The sequence below is a fragment of the Scyliorhinus torazame genome, chromosome 7 (genome assembly GCF_047496885.1).
Source record: "Scyliorhinus torazame isolate Kashiwa2021f chromosome 7, sScyTor2.1, whole genome shotgun sequence".
Lineage (NCBI taxonomy): Eukaryota > Metazoa > Chordata > Chondrichthyes > Carcharhiniformes > Scyliorhinidae > Scyliorhinus > Scyliorhinus torazame.
The window spans coordinates 254,700,904-254,722,197 of NC_092713.1; the positions used below are offsets into that span (position 1 = coordinate 254,700,904).

General features: G+C 51.3%; 1 protein-coding gene and 1 non-coding gene across 2 annotated transcripts in view; one reads left to right on the plus strand and one right to left on the minus strand.

The window, feature by feature from the left end:
* LOC140426964 (uncharacterized) overlaps window positions 1–21,294 on the plus strand; it is a 363,390-nt gene that overhangs the window by 99,220 nt on the left and 242,876 nt on the right. The window lies entirely within an intron of this gene.
* trnav-cac (transfer RNA valine (anticodon CAC)) lies at window positions 2,549–2,621 on the minus strand. The gene has a single exon. It is a non-coding gene; the product is annotated as a tRNA-Val (tRNA).

The window sequence follows — 21,294 nt, forward strand, 5'->3', positions numbered from 1 at the left end:
GACTCAAGTTAAAGTTCACTGAACGGCGCAGCGCCAAGGAACATCCCGATATCCAAGGGCACTTTGCCTTCTTCTTGGCATCGAGGAGTATCTCCCCGCTGAGGCCGCACTTAGTGGAATTTCTTAAAGGTTTCTCACAGATCAGGGTGCCATTTTGTCCAGCAACCCCGATCTGTTTCCCGCCACTCTTTCAGCCACCCCCCCTCCACTTTTATGACCACACCTCCAACCTTAGGGAGGCCCATGGAAACCCCCCCTCACCCCTCCTGTACTAGGCCAGGCCACCCCTGAGCCTGACCCTCTGGCAGTGCCAACTTGCACCACCTGGGCACCGTAACACCTTCGTGGCGCCCCTGGCAGTGGCACCTAGACACCCTGGCAGTACCAGGGTGGCACTGCCAAGGTGCCAGGCTGACCATGCCAAGGTGCCCTGGGGAGTGCCAGGGTTCCACCCTGCCCAGTGCCCAATCACCAGGGGATCTCCAATGAGCTGGGAGAACTCTCTGCCCCAGGGGCTGTTTGTGGGCACCAGTACTAAATGGCGCTCTAGCGAGGTCTCCCAGGTGCAGCCGCTGAATCCTGGGCTCCAGGTGAACCCAGTGTCCAAGTATTTATATCAGCCGTTGGGCTCACTTAAATATTCAGATCTGGATCTTGTCCAGTTTGGGCGAGCTCCAGATCGCGCCAGGCATAGCGAGTCAGGTGGCTCATGATTGACCTGGTGCCCGGTACAGAGCCCTATTTGGGGCTTGTGCGCGATTCACCCATTGCACCCGGATTTGCGGCAAGCACAGTAAGGTCGCTGAATCACACCCAATGTTTTCAGTGTTTATGACCCTCCTTCGTAGCTATCCAGGGGGTTGTTATGCTCCAATTTGAGCAATACTCCCCAGCAAAATTGGATTAAGATTGCTATGGGTCCAGGTTTACAGAACCCCAGTGTTTCATGGAGTTCAACTGACCCACAACTTTTAATAGATTGTGGTGTGGGGAGCACACGGCGTACTCTCCAGGTGTGATACAGCAGAAATGGACAAAAGGTTTTTAAAACAAAACAATGTTTATTCAATGAACTCAAGTTAACCTTTTAAAAACAAACATTGAATATCTTAACACCCATTACTTCAAAGATAACCCCAAAAGACGACAACACTAAATAATCCTTCAAACTGTTCCTTTAAACATCCAAAAGACTTCAAACCTGCAAAAACAGACGTTAGGTTACATTCAATATATTCATAGTCTTTGGATTGCAGACATCAACAGACCAGCTCTGTGTTTCTTCCTGCAGCACTCAGCAAAACACACAGACACTCCCAGCTGCGTTCTCAAACTGAAACTCAAAAAAGCAGAAGTGAGCTCATCTCCCCCCACCCTCTGACATCACTTCAGTAATATGATCAGCTCCATTTCTTAAAGATACATTGCTTAAACATCCATTTCTTAAAGGTACTCTCACATGACAAGATTAACTCAGAGAGTTTGTTTGTTTTACACATTCAAAACATGGAAAAAGGAGTGATAGGAACATCCCAGTCTGCACACACACACAGTAAGTGTGGGGACAGAGAAAAGGAGTCTTACAATACATGAATCACAGAAAAATGAATATTTGTCTATATGTGTTCCAAGTCCAATGTCAGAGTCCAATGAGGAATTATGTGTGGATGTTAAAATTCAACTGGGCAGTTTTAGTATTCACTCATCAGCCCAAAGATACTCCTCCCCCTCCGGCCCTGGCAGAAGCCCCCAGGCCAGCAGCACAACTGTCAGCAAACTATGGTGACGTTGGGCACCTTACGTACCCCCCCTCTCTCCCTCAGCAGCCGCCACGCCGGTTTCACAATTTTTAAAAGCACAAGTGAACCACGCCGTCGGGAACTCGGCCCATCGGAGCCGGAGAAACATGGAGGCCCTGGAGAGGACCGGGCCGGCGCGCTAATGACATACAAATGACGGTGTCTACTGTCCGTGCGGAATGAAACGCATTGACACTGCTTTCGAGGTGGCGGAAAATTGTGATTTGCTGTCAAATTGGCGCCTGCCGCGATTTTGGCCTCGGAAGCGATTCTCCGCCCAAACGCATTTCCCGATTTCGGTGTCGGTTAAAGGAGAATGCCACCACACAGCTGCTTGCTGACATTTCTCTTTCTCTCTCTTTCAAACTACACATGTCACAGCTGCTGTTGAGTCTTTTTGTCTCTTTCTCTCTCAAGCTGAAAGCAGTTTTCTAACAAAGACTATTCACTTTCTCTTAAGACCATTATCTGTAAGACCCATGGACCTTGAACCAATGCCCCCTGGTGACTGATCCCTGCATCACACATCTCCTCTAAACTTTCAGCCACGGACCTTAAACCTATGCCCCCTGGTGACTGACCCTGCATCGCACGATTCCTCTAAACGTTGCCCCACTGACCTGAAACCTATGCCCCCTGACCCCTCCACCCTGGGAAAGAGTGCCTGCCCATCCACTCTATCCATTCCCCACATAATCTTGTAGACCTCTACCAGGTCATCCTGCAACCTCCACCGTTCTAATGAAAAATGTTTCCGCCGGGTTTCGAACCGGGGACCTTTCACGTGTGAGGCAAACGTGATAACCACTACACTACAGAAACTGTGGGTTTCCGTAGAGAGACATGAACCTGATTCTCTGTGTCAAGGGGTTAGGTTATGAGGAAAGAATGGATAGGCATAGGCATTTAAACTGGAAAATAATAATTTGCAAGATGATATCATAAAGATAGATGAGTGTTATAGCTTTAGAAAAGGTTAATCCAGAATATTCCTCTGAATGGAGCTCCCAAGAGTTGAACTCAGCAAACTAAGGTTCAAACCGGCAACGGATCATTTTTAAAAATAAATTTAGAGTAACGAATTCTTTTTTTTCCAATTGAGGGGCAATTTAGTGTGGCCAATGCATCTACCCGGCACATCTTTGGATTGTTGGGGTGAGTCCCTTGCGGTTACGGGGAGAATGTGCAAGCTCCACACGGACAGTGACCCGGGGCCGGATCGAACCCGGGTCCTTAGCGGCGTGAGGCAGTAGTGCTAACCACTGAGCTACCGTGCCACCCCTCAAACGGATCATTTCAGGATGATATCAGCAGATCCTTCCTCAAACAAAGAGCAATTAAATATATGGAATACACTTCCAGGAAGAATATGGAGGAAAGCTTCCTGGAATCATTAAATAAAATCTTAGGTGCAATAATAGGGCTGCAAGTGGGTGGACATTGGAATCTCTTTGGTTTGAGCAAGGTGGGATGAATTATTTACCTTTCTAATTATCCTGTGAATTTATGCCATCAATTCCAGAGCTTGACAACTCTCCCATTGCAATGAATTGCATAGTGCTCCTATTTTTTTCCAGCTTCAATACCTAGTATCCTGTTCAACAATGTTGAATATATAAATACTCTGGTAAAGGCAAAAGGAAGCCAAGGAAACCCTTGCTAACAAGTCGGTGGGGAACCTGGCCATGATCCTGACAGCTGCCTTGCAGCATGTTGTTAATTATATGTATGTTAATTATATTGTTAGGCTACACAGGTAAGCACAGTAAGAAGTCTTACAACACCAGGTTAAAGTCCAACAGGTTTGTTTCGATGTCACTAGCTTTCGGAGCTGCTCCTTCCTCAGGTGAATGAAGAGGTCTGTTCCAGAAACATATATATATAGACAGATTCAAAGATGCCAGACAATGCTTGGAATGCGAGCATTAGCAGGTGATTAAATCTTTACAGATCCAGAGATGGGGTAACCCCAGGTTAAAGAGGTGTGAATTGTATCAAGCCAGGACTGTTGGTAGGATTTCGCAGGCCAGATGGTGGGGGATGAATGTAATGCAACATGAATCCCAGGTCCCAGTTGAGGCCGCACTCATGTGTGCGGAACTTGGCTGTAAGCTTCTGCTCGGCGATTCTGCGTTGTCGCGCGCCCTGAAGGCCGCCTTGGAGAACGCTTGGAGATCAGAGGCTGAATGCCCTTGACTGCTGAAGTGTTCCCCGACTGGAAGGGAACATTCCTGCCTGGTGATTGTCGCGCAATGTCTGTTCATTCGTTGTCGCGGCGTCTGCATGGTCTCACCAATGTACCACGCTTCAGGACATCCTTTCACAGGTAAAGCATTGTTTAATTAAGCACACTGAGCACATATAAATAGGTGACAGCTGGGTCATTGGGTATGTGTGGGTCGGAGAGCTATGCGACAGAACAAAGCCAGTCTATATAGTCACTTTCTCTACAACGAAGAGCTCTGTGTTTTGCTTTCAACATCACCAACTGGCTTGAATCTTATTAACACAGCGTATTAACGCTAGGAGCAGTGCTAATTGCTTTAAGGCAGGACAACATTTGCCTTACTCAGTAGGAATTCCAACCGAATGGCCTATACCTCTGTAGTCTCAGCAGTACCAGGAAGAATGATGGTAATTATTGGGACTACAGGCAGTCCCACCATGCCAAGGATCTTGAGGGGAACTGGAGTCTCACCAGGAGTCTAGCAAATAGCCTGAATGAGAGGGTGAGGGGCCAGGTACAAGGTTGCGGAGGGTTAACAGGGGGCTGATGACCGTGGAGGTTCCCCCCCCCCAAAATAAGCCCATGTCGGTCCTGTTACTCGCTTCCTGCACAATGTGAGCCTCTCTCTGCTGTGAGCAAAATACTGGCAGTGGTAGGATGAGGCCCTTAAATGTTCATTAACTGGCCACTCAAGGATCTTAATAGGCCAATGGACAGGCAGAACCCCCAACAAATCCCCCACTCCTTTTCCCCACCTCTGTAAAATTTCAGACAGGTCAGAGGTGGGTGAGTAGGTGGTGGGAAGGCCACTTGCTGAAATTTATGCGCCAGTGCACCTTCAAAGCTGCTGACGTAGGAGTGTAAAATACATCCCACCATTTTCTGGCATGATTTTCTAAGACCAGTCGGTTTAAAGTCGCCGCTGATTGCAATGGAACCACTCTGATACCTATGCATAATTGGCATCCTTAGAGTGACTCAGGAAGAATGGAGACCTAAGAGGCTGGATTTTAACATTTTGACCATTTGACAGCGGGGTACTGTTAGCATGTGGGGAAGCTGGAATTCTCAGCAGCACGTTTGTCCAGCTTTTTAATCCAGTCATTGCGTTAGAATCGGCCATCTGGCATTAGTGAGTGTGATGAAAATCCATATATGCAAAAAATTTTAACTGACAATTCTAAGGACGCTATGTCAAACAGGGACATGCATTACCAAACAATAAACTGGGAACCTCTAACTATTCTTAATACACTACACTCACTTAAACATTTCATCATTCTACCTTCCTCAACCAGACAAACAAAATCATAGCAGTTTATACACATTTTTCCTGGCTTGTCAGTCAAGCTCAGGATCGTACAATTTGCTCATGAACATTTCTTTACATTTCTTTATTTACAATAAAACCGCAAATGAATGCTCTTTATTATAGATCGCGGGGGTCGGGGGTCTGGTCGTATCCGAAAATAGGGGATCTGATCCTATATACCGGGGTTCGAGCGCGGTAGGCTCTCCTTCTCCATTTTCTTAGGCGCATAGTCTGCACGATGCAGCAGAGTATCGCCAATACCAACAAGGATTCTATTACATATGTCAGAGAGAACCAGGTTATAAACCTGGCACACCAAGATGGTGTGGTGTTGCTGGTGACTGGGCTCTGGGTACTGTGGGGAAGTGAAACATTAACGGCTGGGGGGCTTGAAGTCATGGGGTTTGCGTTCACTCGCAACCAAATGTCCATTAGTATGATGATGACCCATGTGAAGGAAGTCCTCATGGCTCTTCTCTTTTCTTTTCTTCTCCGGTCCTGGAGCTTCTGGAGTTCTGTGGAAACAAGCATAGTGTCTGTAACTATCTTTGTTTAACATCTCGTACGATAGTCTGCCTGTCCTTTAGTGCCAATTACTCCCTTTATAATTGGTCGCTATATGTGACTCCCTCAATTTTTTTTCAAAAACCGAATTTCAGGACAAGACACACTTCCCAATAATGAACCAGTGCGAGCCGTCTCGCAGACTGTGCAATTTACCATCCAAATGTTTCAGGATGTAAATAGCATGTGGTTGGCAACCTAAGGGTTACCTGAAACAGAACAAAGCTTTTTGAACTGAAATTTCCGAAATGAGGTGCGTATGGGCCACGACGGGTAACAGTTGGATGGAGTCCCCGGGTAGGACGGCTACCAATGCCGTGTCTTCCGTACCCGAGCGTAGTTGACCAGAGGGGGGGTTCCCAGGCAGGGCGGGACCCAAGCCGTTTCTCCACTGCCTGAGCAACCAACAAGAACGGGCAAGAAATGTAGTCATCGTGGTGGGGCTGCCCACCACACTTTCGTGTGTGAGGGCCGTCACTTCGGGGCTGGTCAAGTCTAAACCTAACAAATATTCTGTGCCTTTCATGGGGCGTCCGGTCATGAGAGTGTGTGAGGTGTAACCTGTGGAATAAAAAGTTCTTTCCTTTGAACTAGAAGGGCAGTTATGAACGGGCGTCTGGTACCTTAACAAGTCTCTGCAGACAAGCTAGATCCGGCAATGAGTCTCTGTAGGCAAGTCCTCAGAGGTTTCTGCTGAAAAGGCGTGCGGCCAGGTTCCAGAGCTTTCGGCCGAAAAGGCGTGGGGACGTGAATTTTTTTTTTCCTGTCGGACATACAACATTTAACAAACTTACAAACAACATAAAGCATTCTGCAGGTTCCATCAGAAAGGACACCACTTCTCCCAAGCGGTTCCTTTAAAACATCATCTGGACACCTCAGTTCTCGGTTGCGAACAGGGTCGCAAAGGGGTTCTCGGTTTGGGAGTCAGACCCAAGGTCGTCCTCTTCTCCCGGGTGCCAAACTCTTGAGCGTATCAGGGCAGAAAGGGCTGCATGGTGTGAGGTGGGGTCGCTCTCGTCGTTGCGGACGAGTCGGAATGAGTTATCTCGGTGCCAATAGTTGGTGTCTAGCTGTGTGGGGACGGAATCGGGGTCGTCAGTGTAGTTCGGTGGTCGGTGGTGGGGTTTATTTAGGTAAGTGATCATGAAGGGATCACTTGGATCGTAGTCGGAATCGCTGGGTGTGGGTCCTGTTGCATGGGGATAGTAGGGAGGTGTGCTGTGGCTATCGTCCGAGTCACAGTCGCTGTCTCTGCTGCTGCAATCTGTGGGCGTTCCGGGGTGGAGTGTATATTTCGAGGGTGGAGTCGAGGTCAAGTCCGTGGCTGGGCTGGACGTGTTGGGGGATGGTAGGGTTACGTTGGCTGTGGACGAAGTGTGGTGTGCTGCGTCGAGCATGACGTGGTGTGCGTGGTTAGACTGTGTTCCATATGCCTTCAGCTGGTTTATATGGAACCACGCAGTCTTACCGTTGGGGTACTTTATTTTATACACGGAAGGGCTTACTTTGTCCGCAATGGAGTACGGACCCGAGTATTTTGGGGACAGGAATGTGCTGGGGTTATATACGGAGAGCATAACTTGCTGTCCTATACTGTACTCAGTCGCATGCACTGTCTAGTCGAAACAAGCCTTGTTCTGTTTCTTTCTGGTGCCCAATTTTATTGCGGCTGCTAGCTGAGCCGTTGTAACATTTTCAACTAATTGCTCTACTGCTTTCTCGTGTGTGAGGGCCGTCACTTCGGGGCTGGTCAAGTCTAAACCTAACAAATATTCTGTGCCTTTCATGGGGCGTCCGGTCATGAGAGTGTGTGGGGTGTAACCTGTGGAAGTAGAAATTGTGTTACGTATAAACATCAGCGCAAAAGGGAGGACTGAGTCCCAAGTGGTGTTGTTCTGCTGGACCATTTTTATGAGGGTGGATTTTAGGGTCCGATTCATGCGCTCCACGATACCACTCGACTGTGGTGGTATGCTATGTGGAATTTTTGGGTGATGCCAAATATCGTGAGGACGTTTTGCATGACACGTCCTGTAAAATGGGAACCTTGGTCTGATTCTGCTGCGGGGGAGTCCCCATCTTGTAAAGATATGGTGGGGCAAAATCTTGGCTGTGGTTTTTGCCGTGTTTGTGCGGGCTGGGAATGCTTCCACCCATTTCGTAAATGTGTCAATTACCACAAGTACATATTTATAGCCATTCCTGCAAGGGGGCAATGGTCCTATAAAATCAATCTGGAGGTTAGTCCAGGGGCCATTAACGGGTCGGGTGTGGCCGAGTTGAGCCTTTTTGGCATATCTGTCCGGATTATTCTGGGCACAGATAAGACAATTCTCGATGTAATGTTTGACATCTTCCTTTAAATTCGGCCACCAACAAAGCTGCTTGAGATGGGCTGTAGTGGGATCGATTCCCTGATGTCCATGACCGTCATGGAACAAACAAATCAGCTGATTTCTGTCCTGTTCAGGAAGCACATAAAGGGTGTCTTTTAACACCACACCGTCATGTGTGGTCAGTGCATTTCTAAATCTCTCATCGGGAGCTGGATATTTTCCTTTCACAATCTCCCTGAGATTGCTGTCCTGCTTCTGGGCCGCTACTAGATCCTCGATCTTTGTCTGTGAGACCTGAACTGCACTCACTGGTGCACCTTCCGGGGGTGTCCAACAGTATCCATGCTAGGAACCTGCTTTAGCCAGTGGGTCGGCTTTTACATTTCCGGGGGGGAGGAACGATGGTGACTTCTAACTTTGACTATACCAAAAGTCCTGTTCTGTGCTCGCTCTAAAATGTGACAGAGCAATGGGGCTGAGGGGAGGGCTTTTCCGTCTGCGGAAACAAATCCTCTTGCTTTCCACAGGGGCAGAAATTCCGTGAGGCTGTTGCAGACATAGAGGCTGTCCGAGTATATGTCTGCTGGGCTGGGGAAGGAATCTGGGTGTTCCCCTATATACGCGATGGCCGCGAGCTCTGCTGCCTGCGCGCCAAAGTGGCCTGGCAGTTTTAACAATATTTCCTCGAGGGCGTGTCCCTGCGCGTCCTCGACATAGATACCGCAACCTGTTATGCGCTTCCCATCCAGGACTGTGGAAGATCCATCCACATAGATCTTAATGGGCTCACACGTGTCCGTGTGCTGGGGGCTCTGGGTTGAACTACCTATCTTTCTGGGGGGTGTTTTAGCAATAAAGGGGCCTGTGTCGTGGTGTGGAGAGATAATTTCGCATTCATGGGGGGTTCCGGGGTGCTGTAAGTTGTCCACTAAAAAGGTGTGCGTCTTTGTCCTTTTCACAGTGATGTCCCGTCCCTGCAAGAGAAGGGTCCATCTCGCTGCTCTAATCTGACTGACTGTACCGTCCTTGAGTCGTCCGTCCAGTAAAAGTTGGGTGGGGGTGTGTTCGGTGAGAATTGTGATGGGGTTCAGTCTGGTAATATATGAAAAATACTGCACTGCCCAAAATACTGCGAGCAGGTGCCTCTCACAGGCTGAAAATCCCTGCTCCACAGCATCTAAAATTCTGGAGGCGTAAGCTACGGGCCTTAACTGGTCATGTCGTTCCTGGAGGAGCACGGCTGAGAGGGTGCGGTCTGTGGTCGCTACCTCTATGGCGTAAGGGGAAAGTGGGTCTGGAACTTGTAGTGCGGGGGCTGCTATGAGTGCCTGGTTTAAAGAATCCACAGCATCCGTATGCTGTGGAAGCCATTCCCAGGGGGCTCCTTTCTTTAGGAGGTCTGAGAGGGGTGCTGCCTTGCTGGCGAAACCGTCAATGTGGTTTCGGCAGGAGCCAACCAGTCCTAAAAACGACTGGAGGGCTGAAACGTTCTGGGGAAGGGGCAATTTAGCAATTGAGGCAATCCTTTTGTGCTTGATCTCGCGTTTACCATGTGTGATAATTGTTCCCAAATATATCACTTTATCTTCCAAAATCTGGGCCTTTTTGGGGTTGACTTTACAACCGAATGAGTGTCAGAGTTCCAGGAGTTCGGACAGAAGCTCAATGTGCTCTTCCTTGGTGTCTGTCTGTGGTAGTAGGTCGTCTACGTACTGTACCAGACATTCGGGGCGAGAGAATTTGGCTAAACCATTTGCCAGCTATCGGTGGAAAATGGAGGGGGAGTTGTGGAAGCCTTGTGGCAGGCACGTCCACGTGTACTGCTGTGCTTTAAAGGTGAAGGCAAATTTGTACAGGCACGTCTTTGCCAATGGAGTGGACCAGAATCCATTACTGATGTCCAAAACCGTAAAGAATCGGGAATTGAGTCCCTGCTTGAGCATGGTCTCGGGACTTGTTACTACTGTGGGGGCTGCTGCGGGGGTGATTTTGTTGAGTTCCCGGTAATCGATGATCAGTCGCCATGATCCATCGGGCTTTCTCACTGGCCAAATCGGGGCATTATTAGTGGAGGCTACTGATCTAAGTATGCCCTGCTCTAATAAGCTTTCTACTACCTTTGAGATTTCTCCCTCTGCCTCTTGGGGAAATCCATACTCTTTTGGGGGTTTAGGGTCAGGTCCTGTTATTTGTACGGAGCCAGTCATCCGTCCACAGTCGTGCTTGTGGGTCGCGAATGCTGCCTTGTTCTTTTGCAGAACTGCCCTAACCTGCTTGTCCGTGCTAAACGTGGTCGGGTTGAACCAAAATTTGCCTACGGCGCTAATTTTGTTCGCGTACTCTCCTATGTTGAGCGCTGCAGGGGCTCTTGCGGATTTTGCCATCTTCCAGACACACTGGTTGACTGGATCAAATGAAAGATTCTGGAAATTCATGAAATCGATTCCCAGAATGTGTTCTGCTGTGTGGGGCAGGTCAACTAAAACTACGGGGTGCTTGGTGGTGATGGTACCAATTTGAATTGGTACAGGGGCTGTGATGTGTCCCTGCTGTGAGTGGCCTGTAAAGCCGCTGAGGGTGATAGTGGCTGTAGTGGGCCACGTGTCTTTTTGAAACATGGTGGAGGAATTTATTGTGGTGCGGGATCCTGCTGTGTCCCAGAGAAATTCGATGGGCTGTCCCCGAATTCTCGCTGCAACTACCGGTTGTCCGGACCTATCCCAAAGGGTGTTGCAGACCCAACTGGGGGAGCCGGTACACCGTCAGTCCATTCCGGTCAAGTCCGTCTGATCTGAACGGGCGCTAACGCTATGAATTAGCTCTGTCTTTTTCTTACTCAAAGTGCCCGTCTGCTGGGCTCTCTGTGGCTTTTTAGGGGCATTGCACTCTTTTGCGAAGTGTCCCAACTGTCCACAGTTGTAACACTCCTGTGACTTGGGTGGGGGGCTGTTCTCTCCCTCATTCACCCATGCGGGGTTCTGGTGTGTTTTTACTGCCTGCATATCTGCGCCGGCCTGCTTTTCCTCGGGATTCTTAACTGCGGGTTTACTTTGAACAGATTGTTCCCAAACGCGGGACAATCTTTTCACTACCCACTTCTCGTTATGGGCCTCCTCTGAGGGATCATAACTCGCGTAGGCTTTCTGTCCTGTTTCTGTGGCATGGGAGAGAAGGGTGCGGGTCCATTTGGCCATGTTGTCTGGGGACAAATGGGCGCGGTCTAAGTCTCCAAAGACTGCTGCAAAGTGGATCCACAGGCGTCCAACAAACGCTGTGGGGTGCTCGGATTTCTTTTGTCTACATTTGTTGAGGCCATCTACGGGGTCACCCCGGTTATACCCGATCGCATCCAGGATCGCGGTATGCATTTCTGCAAGGGTGCCTCCTCCTACATTCTGTGGGTCGGGAAGGGCTGCTGCTACTGAAGGGTCTAAACTTAAAACCGTGAGCATTACATGCTCTCGCTCATCCAGGCCGTACATGGTCGCCTGATGCTTAACTGTGGCAAAGAAATGATGGGGGTCTGAGGTGGGGAGGAACGGTGTGATCTTATCGCATGCGTCCCATAATTGGGTCACTGTTAAGAGGGTGGAATATAGAAATTCCTCATCGTCCGATGTGGCTGTGCGGTGGGTGGTTACTGGGTTCATTGGAGCTTGAACTATCTGCTGTGTGGGGGGTTGGGGCGCTTTCCTTTTTTTGTGGCTTTCCCTGCACACATGTTCCCTGAACATATCTCTGCGCTGTTTCGTTCAATTCTTCCCAATCAGTGCCGTCTTCCTGATCTAATTTTTCTCCAAATGTTTCCTGGAAACCTTTCTGAACTGAAAGCAGTGATTGCAGCTCTGCAATCTGCTTCCGGCACTTTGCGTGATCTAGCGTGCTTTGTCTTTATTCTGTGGTGGCAGCATGGAGTGCTCTTAATGCTGCCTTGAGGTCACTACACTGTCTCTGTAATGCCTCTACCTGTTTTTTTGTTTCTTCACATACCAGGACTGCACGTTGCGTGTCCTGATAGGCCTTTTTGTATTGAGACTGGAAGCTGCTTAAGTGCGCCAGACAAGACTGGTGTGCCCTTTTGGCGTCATCCACCTCTCCATCTTTTGCCGCCAACTTCCTTCTCAATCCCAAATTCTCCTTTTCTACTTCGCTTACATCGACCTTACTCATTCGATGTATGCCCTCAACTTCTTTCCGGAGCGTCCTAACGACCTCCTCTGTGCCTCGCAATTGTGCCAAGCAGGACACGATTGCCATCGGCTTGCGAGCTTTCCCTAAGCTCTTTTTGTGGATCTCGCTCAGGTTCTCCCACCAAGTATGTCCTATACTCCCGGGACCTGATTCCTCGTTATCACAGAATTCATTCCAAAGGGGCCATCCTTTCCCTTTGAGATACTTCCTGATCTCTTCCTCCCAAATGGGACATTGTCCCACTCTACTGCTGCTGGTCGCTGCGACCGCAAATTCCTCTGGGTTCATGAGGCGTTGCATTGCCTGCATTGCCATCTTTCCTATCCGAATGCTGCTCTTCAAATTTTGGGATGGGGGTATTAATCCGAATGCTGCTCTTCAAATTTGGGACAGGGGTATTAAGGCGGTGTTGTAAATACGGGTACGGCTTTCGCTACTTTCCGAAATACAAACCTCCGACAGTTTTGTGGCAACAAAAAATCTATCAGTTTTACCTTATCGCCCTGTTAGTTACGCATGCATACACACACTTCCGAATTATGACTATTGATCAGAACTGCCTGAACGCTTGTGGTTTCTGTTTCCAATTGGATCTCTTATTCAAATTCTGGGTTCTCCCGGAGTGGTTTTCCACTTCTAGATCGGGTCCCGTCAGGATGTCGCCAAATAATGTTGCTAATTTTCTCCTTGGTTTAATTGCTCTGTTTTATCACCTTTGCTATTGAGTCACCAGGTATCTTTATGATACCGCCACGTGGTTCAAGTCCGAGTAATGATCAATAATTCAGTAGACCGATTAGTAAGATTTAAATCAAAGCACATTTATTGTACACAGTAATCACTACTCATGCACAAATTCTACGTTTAAGCTACTTCTACAACTAACAGGCCAATACTTAACTTGGAACTGACCCACCAGGTCAGGGAAACAAATGGCCTTTCGTTCGGGTTCTGAGCCTGCGGGATTCGAAGTTGGTACAGATTGATAGCTCGGAGCGCCTATCTCGTAGCGAGCGTTGAAGTAGGACTTACAGTTTCGATCAGCTGCTGAAGAGTGAAGAGCTGGAGAAGCGGTGGAGAAGAGAGAAGAGGTGGAGAAGAAGAGAGCGATTTGAACTTGGCGCTCAATTCTTATAGTCCCCAGGGGCTTCCCGCCTTTCGGGGCGGACCCTGTACCTGGTCCCAAGTGATTGGACTTTGTCCCAATCGCTTGGTTCGATTTTCTCCAATGCTGGAGCGGTTCCCTGATCGATGGGCGGTCTTGAGGTGCTCGTTCACCTCCTTTTGTGTAGGCTCCTGCTGGCGCCGAAGAGTCGGGTTCTGCTTTGTGTGTCTAAATGTTGCTTATTGTTCCCGGGGATTGCTCAATAGTATGTAGATGGCTGTTGTTTTGTTGTGCTGATGGTTGCTGGTATCGATCTTGTCTGGCCTTTCCAGAGGTAAATACACAGCTAACCTGCAGCTGCTCGTTTTTGTCCTGTTGGCTGACTTTCCCATCAGCCTTTGCCGTTCGCCATTTTGAATCGGGAGTTGGCCATTTTAAGTGGCTACAGGGAGAAGGCAGGAGAATGGGGATGAGAAAAATATCAGCCATGACTGAATGGCAGAGCAGACTCGATGGGCCAAGTGGCCTAATTCTGCTCCTATATCTTATGGTCTTATGGTCTCTCCTCTGCCCCTTAAAAGAGCAGAGAACACAACACCAGAGATAGGCTGAGGATCTGAGGTGGCCCTCCATACTGACAGCTCCAGAGGGGGAGGCACTGGAGATAAACCGAGTCTTGGCATGCCGGGCCATCGTAGAGGGAGAAATCCAGGCCTCCCTGCTATCTGGTGGTAAAATCAACTATCATAGCTACATGGCATACATCACTCATTTGTGTGACTGAATGTCAGTCGTCAATGAAATATGATTGTGTGCATAATGATGACTTAGTACCTTTCCACCTTAACAGTTCAAATTCAGGGGCTGGATTCTCCCAAAATGGGACTATGTCCCCACGCCGTCGTACAAACGGTGGTGTTTTACTCCACAAATTGCGATAAACAAGTTGAGCTAATTCAATGCCCTGCAGGGGGCTAGCAGGGACCCGGAGTAAATCTCGCAGCTTTAGCTGCGAATACGGGCCCCACACTTCCGGTTTGGAGTCCGCGCATGTGCACGGCGGCGGCCTCCAGCGGTCGCGCCGAGCGCCATGGTGGACTTGGACCGCGGAGTCACACCGAGAAAAGAGACCCCCCCGATCGGCCGCGTGCCCGAAGATCTGACCGCGCGGATCTGTCCCCCGGCCGCCTATAAGGCCCCCTCCGGTGTCCGATCCCACCGCCCCCCACCAGGGCGGCCGCGGATTGAGTGCGCAGCCGCCACGCGAGTATCTCGACAGGCAATAGCAGGTCAGTTCCACGCCGTCGGGAACTCAGCCGGTCGGGAGCGGAGGATCACTGGGCTGGCCTCTGGCAATGGGCCCCCAGCCATGCGGAATGCTCCGCGACCACGCCAATTCCCGGGTCCTGGAGAATCACCGGACCGGTGCCGGGACAGATTTAGGCGTGAAATTGGATTCTCCACCCCCGCGCCGAACGTGATTTCGGCTCAGGACTGCAGAGAATCCAGCCCCCACACTTTCATCTCCCACAGGCCCATGTGCAGGGGAGGATAAAGACGCCTCAGAGGTCACTCGTTCTTTTAGGAGGCACCGCCACATAACGCATGCACATTGTGCACCAGCTCAGTGACACACGCCTCGAGGTAACCAGAAGAGAAGTCATTGGGTTTTCACATGTTGCCTCACACATCACCAGTGAGTGAGAACATGTGTTGGAAACGGGACCTTTTTGGGAGCCCGAGCAGAGACGCAAGCGGCTCCAAGCTCTACTTGGCTGGGTACAGATGCCAAGCTTTGGGAACTGTCAACACAGAGGATAATTCTGGACCAGCAAAAAATCCCACTCTCCTGTCGCCCCGATTTAATTAATAAGTTCCATAAAGCCTGAGGATCTGTGCCTGTATCGGCCGCGATTTTGCACCTGCATTCACCAACGGGCGCAAACAGCGACATGAATGCAAAATATTGTGAGACTCGGAAAACAAGAATCTCACCGGCAACATCTCATTTTACCCCTCACAGGTGACGTAATGAGGTTCCCACCCAGGAATGTTGGGAACCCCAATTCAATAAATTTCCATATAATTAGCAGACTTCAGACTGCTTTTAAAAAACGGAAACCAGCGAAGGGAACCCGCTGGGGCACCCAGGTAAATATAGCCCCCACGAAGAGAGGCTCATGCCCTGGCCGTACCCTGGCACTGCGCTCTGGCACTGCCCCAGGGGGCAGTGCCAAGGTGGGTCCTCTGAGGAGGCCCTATGGGAGTTGGCCTCCCCTTAAAGGTTAGAAGGGTGTTGTGTTATGCTTCTTCACGTAGCATAAGCTGCTTCCTTGATGTATACTCTGACAAAGGAAGGTTCAGACTTGGAGATAGGTTGAACACATTTATTGAACAGTTAACAATTCTCCTACTTGAGTTCAACTCTCCTGCTAATCTAACTATAGTGACTCAATCCAACTAACCAGTCTGCTCTAATCCATGCGGCGGGTGTGATGCTTCCCTGACCTGCCCCTGTCTCTCTGAGTGTTGCCTATGGAAAGAGAAAGAGCTTGTGTGCCCTGTCCTTTTATATGGGTAGCCCCCTTGTGGTAGTGTCACCTCTGGGTGTGTCTTGACTGCCTGTTGGGCGTGTTCTATCTTACTGATCCACGCACAGGCCCCGACAAAGAGAGATGGCTGAGCCCCACCGTGCCGCTCCCAGGTTCCGGGACAATGACCTGGAGGCATTGCTGGACGCAGTTGAAGAGCGCAGGGCAATCCCCTGCCCAAGATGTGGCCACCGGTACCCGGCCAGTCCAGTCAAACGCAGCTGGCATGCAGTGGGCATCGCTGTCAGCGTGTGGGGCACACCCCCTGCTCTGGAGACCGGTGCCGCAAGAACCTCCAAGACCTCACGAGGACTGCCAGGGTAAGTACCCCGAGAGTTCCCCCTGGCCACACCCCATCCCTCCACCCCATCACGTGACGCCCTCCCCCGCCCACGCAGGAGGAGGGGGGTACCACGTTGCACCCGACCCACATGGGCACGACACCCCCCTTGCGAGCTACCATGGCGTGGTGCCCAGTGCCCCACCCCAGTCAGAATGTTTCCAACATCTGCGAGTCTTGCTGCTGACCGCCTAACTCTGATACTTCCACCCCCACCCCCCCGCAGGACAAGACAACCCACAATCATTGTGAGCGTGCAAGAACTGGAGGGGGATCACCTGTGTTGCACCCCCTCACCGTCCATGAGCGGAGGGATCCGGACTTCGCTAGGGGAGCCGCCACCCGGGAGGTAGATCAGAGGCGCAGTACCAAGTGAGACTCCCCTGCCTGGCTACACTCCCTCAGCCCCTCACCTCCCCCCCCCCTCACACTGCACCCCCTCACACTTCCCTCTCCATCCCCTAACCCCTCCCCTCACCCCTCCCCTCACACTGCCCCATCAACCCCGTAATCCCCCCTCACTCTCCACCCCCTCACACTGCCCCATTGTGGAGGCAATGGGGGCAACGGTTTCAGCCATGGGTCAGGTTCTGCAAGGCATGGGGCTTCATGTGCACAAGCATCCCTGGCCCAGGACAGGGCTGCCCTCTCACAGGCAGTCATGTCCCAGAGCCAGCTGGACATTGCCGCCGTGCTCCGGGGTCTGGCCGAGTCTCAGCAGGCCATCGCTGAGAGCATCGGCCGCCTGGTGCACGTGCTGGATGGCGTCGCACAAGCCCAGCGGGAGGTTGCACAGTCCCTGACAAGGATGGCGCACTGCAAACGTTCAGACCCTGGTCGATGCCACAGGACTGGCAGCGCCAGGTGTCGGTGGTGCGACGGCGCTTGTCTCCGCTCGCACCACCATTCCGTAGTGAGGCCCGGGGGCCACCGGGCTCCCCGAGGGAGGAGGAGGTTCTGGTGCCCGTCCCGGTTACACCAGCAAGGGAGGTCCCGGAACACTCGGACTCCCCCCGTTCCGTCCCTGGTGCATCTGGTGGGCAGCGGGCAGAACAGGGTGGCACCATGCCATCCAGCACGCCCGCCGAGCAGCCTGGCCTATCCAAGCCGGACTGCCCCTGGAAACGCGCGCCGACGGGGAGCCACGTCGCAGGGCAGGAGTCTCAGCAGTCCGCCTCCACTCCTGCTGCACCGCCTGGGGAAACACCAAGGCGTAGCTGTAGGGCCCGTAAGGCAAAGAAGTTAGACATGTGGTAAGTTGACACGGGTGCAGGGCACAGCTTAGTTATAGAGGCTAGGGCACTTGTATGTGAATGTCACGATTAAAGTCACTGCACCAAACCTAGAGGACTCTTCTATGTCCGGTGCCTGAGGGGTCGTGAAGGGGACTGAGTGGCGCTGGGGCCGACGTTCGTTACAACGGTGAGGCCGGGTGTGTGTTCCTCCTCCCCCTCCTCATGTGCAGATGCGTCACCATCATCGGGCTCCCCCTGTGCCTCCTCCTCCAGGACATCGCCCCTCTGCTGGGCTATGTTGCGCAGCATGCAGCAGACAACAACTATGCGGCCGACCCTCTCTGAATGGTACTGGGAGGGTCCCTACAGAGCGGTCCAGGTACCTGACGCGCATCTTCAAGAGGCCAAATCACCACTCCACAACACCTCTGGTTGCTGCATTGGCCTCATTGTAGCGTGTCTCCGCTTTGGTCTGTGGCCCACATATAGGTGTCATCAGCCACAACCGCAATGGGTAACCACTGTTGCCCAGCACCCCCCGCAGCCGTGGGGGGGGTCTCTCGAATATGGCGGGGATGTAAGATTGCGCCAGTATAAAGGCATCATGCACACTGCGGGGTACTGGGCGTACACGTGCATGATCGCAGACCACCTGAATATTCATGGAGTAGGTCCCCCTTCTGTTCATGAACACGTCCCTGTTCTCCAATGGTAGACACATGGTGACGTGCACCCCATCAATCACCCCCTGGATCATCAGTATCCTGGCCACGGAGGCGAATCCCGCTGCCCAGGCATCCAACTGGGCGTCGGTTACTGCTTGGATGCACCGGTGCACCGATGCCTGTGAGATACCGGACAGGTCCCCGCTCGGCGCCTGGAACGGCCCCGTCGCGTAGAAGTTGAGGGCTACCATCAACTTGACGGTCACCAGGATAGCATGTCCTCCCCCCTTTCCACGTGGTGCCAGGTGAGCCGTGAGGTGGCATATATGTGTGACGGTCTCCCTACTCATTCGGAGTCTCCTCCTGCGTGCCCTGTCCGCCAGGTCCTCGAACGACATGCGGTGACGGTACACTCGAGGCCTCATGGGGCGCCTCCAGCGCCTTGGCACCAGCACCTGCTCCTCCTCCTCCCCCTGCACCTCATCAAGATCAGAATCCTCGTCCTGTGCATCCCCGACAATGTGGTGGTCATCGTCCCCCTCCGCCTCCTCCTGCACCTGGCGGGCGGGCGGGCCTGCAGCCTGAATGGGTGGCACGGGGCCCTCTGCAGCCAGTCCCTCTGCTGCAGCTGCTCTCAGCCGCCTGCGTCGACACTGCCGAAGGGCCACCTGCGGCTCCCATCACGGCGGCAAACATCGCTGGCTGGTGCACAAACATGACGATCTGCAGGAGGGGGTGGTGGAGGAGATACAACATGTTCAACGATGGCGCTACACCTCGACAGCCGGATGCCATGGGATACATGTGTTCCTCGGTTGCCTGATCTCGCTGCAGACACCCTGACCCCTGCCCACAGTCTCCGTCCACCGCCCAGTTTACCCCGTCCCTCTTCATTGCGCCACCGTGGGCTGGCCATGCCCTCATGGGGGCTGGGTGTTGCGGCTCCTGTGTGTGTGTGTGTGGGGGGGGGGGTTGCTGGGGTCACGCTGTCGGGACTTCAGCCAATCCGGGCCACTGAATAGTGGGGGGCTCGTAGTATCTTAGCACCTTAGCCATGGGGTACAGGTCTCTGGCATAGAGTCTGTCCCTGTTGCTCAGAAGGGAAGGGGGGAGAGGAGTAGAGCATTAGTCATTGGTGACTCTATAGTTAGGGGGATAGAGAGAGACTCGCGGTTGGTGTGTTGCCTTCCAGGTGCCAGGGTCCGCGATGTCTCGGATCGTGTTTTCGGGATCCTTAAGGGGGAGGGGGAGCAGCCCCAAGTCGTGGTCCACATAGGCACCAACGACATAGGAAAAGGGATAGGGATGTAAGGCAGGAATTCAGGGAGCTAGGGTGGAAACTTAGATCTAGGACAAACAGAGTTATTATCTCTGGGTTGTTACCCGTGCCACGTGCTAGCGAGACGAGGAATAGGGAGAGAGAGCAATTAAACACGTGGCTACAGGGATGGTGCAGGAGGGAGGGTTTCAGGTACCTGGATAATTGGGGCTCATTCTGGGGTAGGTGGGATCTCTACAAACGGGATGGTCTACACCTGGACCAGAGGGGTACTAATATCCTGGGGGGGAAATTTGCTAATGCTCTTCGGGAGGGTTTAAACTAGTTCAGCAGGGGTCTGGGAACCTGAATTGTAGCTCCAGTATACAGGAGGTTGAGAGTAGTGAGGTAGTGAGTAAGGTTTCAAGGTCGCAGGAGTGTACCGGCAGGCAGGAAAGTGGTTTAAAGTGTGTCTACTTTAATGCCAGGAGCATCCAAAATAAGGTGGGTGAACTTGCGGCATGGGTTGGAACCTGGGACTTCGATGTTGTGGCCATTTCGGAGACATGGATAGCGCAGGGACAGGAATGGTTGTTACATGTGCCGGGGTTTAGATATTTCAGTAAGCTCAGAGAAGGTGGTATAAGAGGGGGAGGGGTGGCATTGTTAGTCAAGGACAGTATTACGGTGGCAGAAAGGACGTTCGATGAGGACTCGTCTACTGAGGTGGTATGGGCTGAGGTCAGAAACAGGAAAGGAGAGGTCACCCTGCTGGGAGTTTTCTATAGGCCTCCGAAAAGGTCCAGAGATGTAGAGGAAAGGATTGCAAAGATGATTCTGGATAGGAGCGAAAGCAACAGGGTGGTTGTTATTTGGACTTTAACTTTCCAAATATTGACTGGAAACGCTATAGTTCAAGCACGTTAGATGGGTCCTTTTTTGTCCAATGTGTGCAGGAGGGTTTCCTGACACAGTATGTAGATAGGCCAACGAGAGGCGAGGCCATATTGGATTTGGTACTGGGAAATGAATCTGGACAGGTGTTAGATTTGGAGGTAGGTGAGCACTTTGGTGATAGTGACCACAATTCGATTACATTTACTTTAGCGATGGAAAAGGATAGGTATATACCGCAGGGCAAGAGTTATAGCTGGGGGAAAGGCAATTATGATGCGATAAGGCAAGACTTAGGATGCATAGGATGGGGAGGGAAACTGCAGGGGATGGGCACAATTGAAATGTGGAGCTGGTTCAAGGAACAGCTACTGCTTGTACTTGATAAGTATGCCCCTGTCTGGCAGGGTGGAAGTGGTTGAGCGATGGAACCATGGTTTACTAAAGTAGTTGAATCACTTGTCAAGAGGAAGAAGGAGGCTTATGTAAAGATGAGACGTGAAGGTTCAGTTAAGGCACTCGAGAGTTACAAGTTAGCTAGGAAGGACCTAAAGAGAGAGCTAAGAAGAGCCAGGAGGGGACATGAGAAGTCTTTGGCAGGTAGGATCAAGGATAACCCTAAAGCTTTCTATAGATATGTCAGGAATAAAAGAATGACTAGGGTACGAGTAGGGCCAGTCAAGGACAGTAGTGGGAAGTTGTGCTTGGAGTCCGAGGAGATAGGAGAGGTGCTAAATGAATATTTTTTGTCAGTATTCACACAGGAAAAAGACA